We start from the raw sequence: 5,052 nt of genomic DNA, 5'->3' as shown, positions 1-5,052 counted from the left end.
CTTTTGAGTGAGACCCATTGGAGGGTTTCGAGCAGAGGAGTAACAAGTTCTGACTTAACATTTTAACAAGATTAGTCTGGCTACTGTGCTTAGAATAAAATGTGTAGGGAGGGAGGGGGCAAAATGAAAACAAGGATACTAGTTAGAAGCTACTGAAAAAAGTCCATGTGAGAGAGTCTTAGAGACTGTTCTTGTTCAACACTTTTATTTACAGAAGAGGAAAATTATATCCAGAGAGGTTCAGTGACTCACCTCCTAGACCAGTAGCAGAGTTGGGACAAGAATACAGGTACCTAATTATAGCTGAAGGGTCTTTCCACCATTTTTTGCTCCCACGAAGATGAAGGGCATGGGAAGGGTAGGTAAAGGAAATCTACAAGGAAGGGACTTTACCTGGCTTCTTGATGATATGTTTAGCACCTGCACAGTGCCTGGCACATAGGAGGAGCTCAGTAGATATTTCTTGCCAGGATGAATAAGTGAATAAGTGAAAGAAGAACAAAAAGATTTAGGCAGAGGGCCTGAAGACAGAAAGAGGAAGGAATAGTGTTAATCAGGTGAGATTACGCAGGCCTGAACCAGCTAATGTAATTAACACAGTGCCAAGTCTCTGACCATAATGACATTCACAGAGGAGAGGGCTGGGCGTCTCAAGACTTCTTTGACAGGCCTCAATGATACTTTGTAAAGAGAGACAGATATTTGGAGCAACTAAACAGCTTGCCTAATTGTGCTGAAGTATTATGATGAATATGGGTCTTCAAATAGTACTATGGAAAAGCCTTTCCTCCAAGGAGCTGGAGGCTACTGCCAGCCTTTCCCAACCCAACTTAGAGAATGAACTTGGTACCTTCTTCTTCTTCTTCCTCTTCCCCTTCTCCTCCTCCTCCTCCTCCTCCCCCTCCTCCTCCTCCTCCTTCTTCTTCTTCTGAATTGCAAAGCAACAGTATGTTTTCTGTGCTTTAAAGAAGGGACCTCAGAAGTACTTGGGAGATCTCAGTGGCCCTGGGAGAATTTTTTAGTCATAAGGAGTGGATGCATAAAATATTGAGAGACCTTTCCTTCCATTTTTCTGATTAGTCACACAAAAGCCAGGAAATTGGAATGACTGGCCTAAGGTATCACCACAAAGCAGGATCTAGAACTCAGGGCTCCCATCTCTCATGTCCTGGCTCCTAACCCCTTCATTCGGGGACCTAAAATAAAGGAAGAGGAGGTAGGATCGGTGAAGAAGAAAGGCCTCATCTCAAGACTGATCAGCCCCTGGCTTTCTGCCCAGAGACTCCCCAATTTAGTTTTGCAGCCAAGTCTATATGTATATCCTGGGTTCCAGCAGCTTGACATCCACGTGAGACTTTTCATCATCTCCTTGTGCTGTTTTCCTATCTTTCCATCAAACGTTCTCAGTCTCTTTTTTCCTACTTTCTGCTCTGTCTGTCCTTAACTCCTATTTCATGTTTATCCAGTTAGTTCCTCTTGTTGGGTCTCTCACTGCCTCCACAAGGAGTTTTGGCATGAAAAAGGCTTGGCAGAGGATATACCTTCACTCAGAGGTTCATTTGTTTAAAAAGTACACATATTTTGCACACGAACTGTGTGTGTGACACTGTGCTGAGGTTTTGCATCTCTACTAAAAGAGTTGTTCATTTGGTTTTTAACAAATATTGATTAACTACCTTCTCTGTGCTAGGAATTATGGCAAATGGGTCATGATCAGTGTTGGTTGAAGGCGATTCTTGTATTACATATTTAAAAACCATTTCAAATGGAAATACACATGTATTAGTGCATAAGTTTTGTTAAGTTACTCATAAAATGGATGCTATCGATATAATGATACAGAACGTTACCAGCACCCTTGAAGCCTACCTCACATTCCCTCCCAGTCATTGCATGCCAAAGGTAGCTGCTGTTATAATTTCTATTACTTTTATTTTGCTTGCTTTTGGCTAAACGAGGTCATCTTTGTTCATGAGAGGGCATTAACCTATAACTTTCCTTTTTAAAAATGTCTTTTTCAGGTTTTGGTATAAAGATTGTGGTAGCTTCTTCACAAGTTGCAAATGTTTTCTCTTTTCTATTCCTTAGAAACATCTATATAAGATTTGGTGTTAGTTCTTTTTAAAATGTTTGGAAGTGTTCATTGATGAAGCCATATGGGCCTGGAGGTTTTCTTTTTTATATATATATGAAATTTATTGTCAAATTGGTTTCCATACAACACCCAGTGCTCATCCTAACAGGTGCCCTCCTCAATGCCCATCACCCACCCTTCCCTCCCTCCTACTCCCCATCAACCCTCAGTTTATTCTCAGCTTTTAAGAGTCTCTTATGGTTTGGCTCTCCCCCTCGCTAACTTTTTTTTTTTTCTGGAGGTTTCTTAGTGGAAAGTTTTTATTTACAGATTCAATTTATTTAATAGATATAGGGCTGTTAAGATTGATACTTCTTGTGGTGGTTTTAGTAAGTTGCATTTTTTTCCTAGGCACGTGTCCATTTAATATGATTTTTCACATTTATTTGCATAAAATTGCCATAATCCTCCTACATTGTTAGTCTCTAGAATCTGTAGTGATGTCTTCTTGTCTGTTTGTCATACAATAATTTGTACTTCTTTTTTCTTGATTGTTCTTTCTAGGGGATCAGCCATTTTTTTGGTCACTTCAAATAACCAGCTTTAAAATATTTTCTATGTTATGTATCTTTGTTTTCTATTCTTTCTTTTCCCTCCTTTTCTTTTTGCTCTCAACTCGCATTTTTTTGTTTAATTTTTTTTCTGGCTTTTTTTTTTTTTTTCAGAGATTGCAGTTTATTTCAGACACACTCAGAAGGTGGGGGCTGGCCAGTGGGCTCTGTCTGCATCCCCTCCCTGCATGTGGCTTAATCTACCCCCAAACCTCTAGACTGTGCAAGATAGACAAGGCATTCCCAACCCACCCACAGGAGGGGCTTAGGCAGGTGAAGAGTGTGGAGAGTGGGGGGTCGCGGTAGAGTTCAAGTACTCACAGTTTCCCCATCCACACCCCCAGATTACACTGTACCCGGGCCGTGAGGGAAGATCCCAACCTTGGGGTTCCTAGTGGCATTAACAGCTCTTTTCTCAGAAACCTCAAGATGAGTTCCTTACCCTCTTTCCCTGACAATAACAAACCAAATTCTGTACCTGGGCAAGGAGGGAACCTCAGCACTCCACTTACCCAAGACCCCTCCTTCCTTATTTGGAGTGATGGGGGCAGGGTGGGCTTCACTTGTAGTGAATAGGTTGGGTTTAAGTGGTAATAGATGAGGGGAAGGGAGAGAACTGAGGATCTTGGGAGGCGGGCTTGGGGGATGCTGATGAGGTTCTGACAGCCCTGGTCCGTGCCCCCAACTTCATCTCTACCCCATACCGAGGCCCAGAATCCCTGCGAGTCCACTGCAAATGTGATATGGGGTGGGGGTGGGGGGGGAGTGGGAGCAGGGGGAGAGCTTAGGAAGGGCCAGGACTGGGCTCCAGGCCTAGCAATCGAGCTCTGATCTTCTAGAACAGCTGAATCCTGGGGAACACAGGGTAGTTTACTAACCCCCACACCCCAGACTTCCTGGCTTGGGCAGAGCGGTGGGAATGGGTGGGGGGAGGGTCCTTCCAAGGGTATTACATAAAGATATAACCGTTAAAAATTTTGAGGGGAGAAGTGACTCTCAGCCTCTTGCTTCCCCAAGTTGTGAATCTCCCCAGTGCCCAATAGATAGGGCTGAGGGTGTCCCAGAGAGCTGAGGAAGAAGGCTATATCGCCTCTCTGACAGGATGGGGCCCAGAGAGGGGGCCCATTAGCACCATGCAATGTTGGGGCACCCCTGGCAGCCTGACTGACCCCCAGGCAAGGGCCCTCCCAAAGCTGGAGTGCCCACTTGCTAAAGCTTCTGTATTCTTGAGGGGGACCCCTGTAAGGGAGGGGGGAGGTGATGGGAGAAGGCTTGGCTGAAGCCCAGGCAAGGGTCTCAGCTAGGACCCCAAAGGGCCCCTCTGGGAGTCATGATTTGAAGAATCTTCATACCACGAAGTGGCCCAACAGAACCACAGACAGAACTATCAGCACGTTCAGGATGGGGCCATTTCCCAAGTTCAGGGCTGCCACCCAGCTGCCCCTCTGTGCAGTCCACCCGGCAATGCAGTGACGCAGCATGACGTCAACCACCAGTTTGGTCACCCGGCCCAGAAAGCCAGTCAGGCCGTGCTGGTAGATGTCGAGGGCCAGGCGGTAGCCAAAGCCCAGGAGAGCCACCACTCGGCCCCAGTTGATGCTGCTCTCAAATCAACTCGAGGCAATCTTGGTGAAAAGATCATAGGCGTTCTCTGCTGTGGGTTGCAGGCGCTGCAGCATGGCCTGGAACTCTGAATCGTAGCGCTGGTTGTTGTTGTCCCCAGTGATGGTGAGTTGCCGACCCACCTGCCCCATGGTGCTGCTAGGTTCTAGGGGCAAGGTGACCATTTCTGGGTCAGTAGGCACAGCTGCCCCCTCAGCCTCCTGCTCCTGCTGCTAATGGTGAAAAACATAGCTGCGGAAAACCTCCTCGGTGTCCCAGGCTACCTACTCCTCCGAAGTAGCAGATGGGGCAGTCTCTTCACACTCCTGCCTGGGAGGACCTGGGCATTGCTCGGATGCCATTTCTTGGGTCCCAGTGGAGAGCAGCGCTAGCCTGCCAGGACCCTCGCCCAGGCCTGGGATGGCTCACGGGGCCAAGGCCAGAGATCCTGAGGGGCCAGCGGCTGCTCCTGGGGGTCAGGTGCCCAGGCCCAGCTTTCTGGAATAGGTATCAGTGCAGTCCCGATGTCTGGACGCAGCTTCTGCTTGCCCCAGCTTGGCCCTCTTCTGGCTTCTTGAAATGGATGCTTCATTGACTTTTAACCCTCTTCTTTTCTTTTTTTTTTTTATTTAAAAATTTTCAATGTTTTATTTATTTTTGAGAGAGACAGAGACAGTGCGAGCGGGAGAGGGGCAGAGAGAGAGAGGGAGACACAGAATCCAAAATAGGCTCCAGGCTCTGAGCTGTCAGCACAGAGCCTGATGC

The 5,052-nt window shown here is 46.8% G+C and overlaps 1 pseudogene; it reads right to left on the bottom strand.

The window, feature by feature from the left end:
- Window positions 1-3,944: 3,944 nt before the first annotated feature.
- LOC115523149 lies at window positions 3,945-4,770 on the bottom strand (annotated as a pseudogene).
- Window positions 4,771-5,052: the final 282 nt, after the last annotated feature.

The sequence above is a fragment of the Lynx canadensis genome, chromosome A1, assembly GCF_007474595.2.
Source record: "Lynx canadensis isolate LIC74 chromosome A1, mLynCan4.pri.v2, whole genome shotgun sequence".
Lineage (NCBI taxonomy): Eukaryota > Metazoa > Chordata > Mammalia > Carnivora > Felidae > Lynx > Lynx canadensis.
Note: the sequence above shows the minus strand (reverse complement) of the source record. Positions and strands in the feature narration are given on the sequence as shown.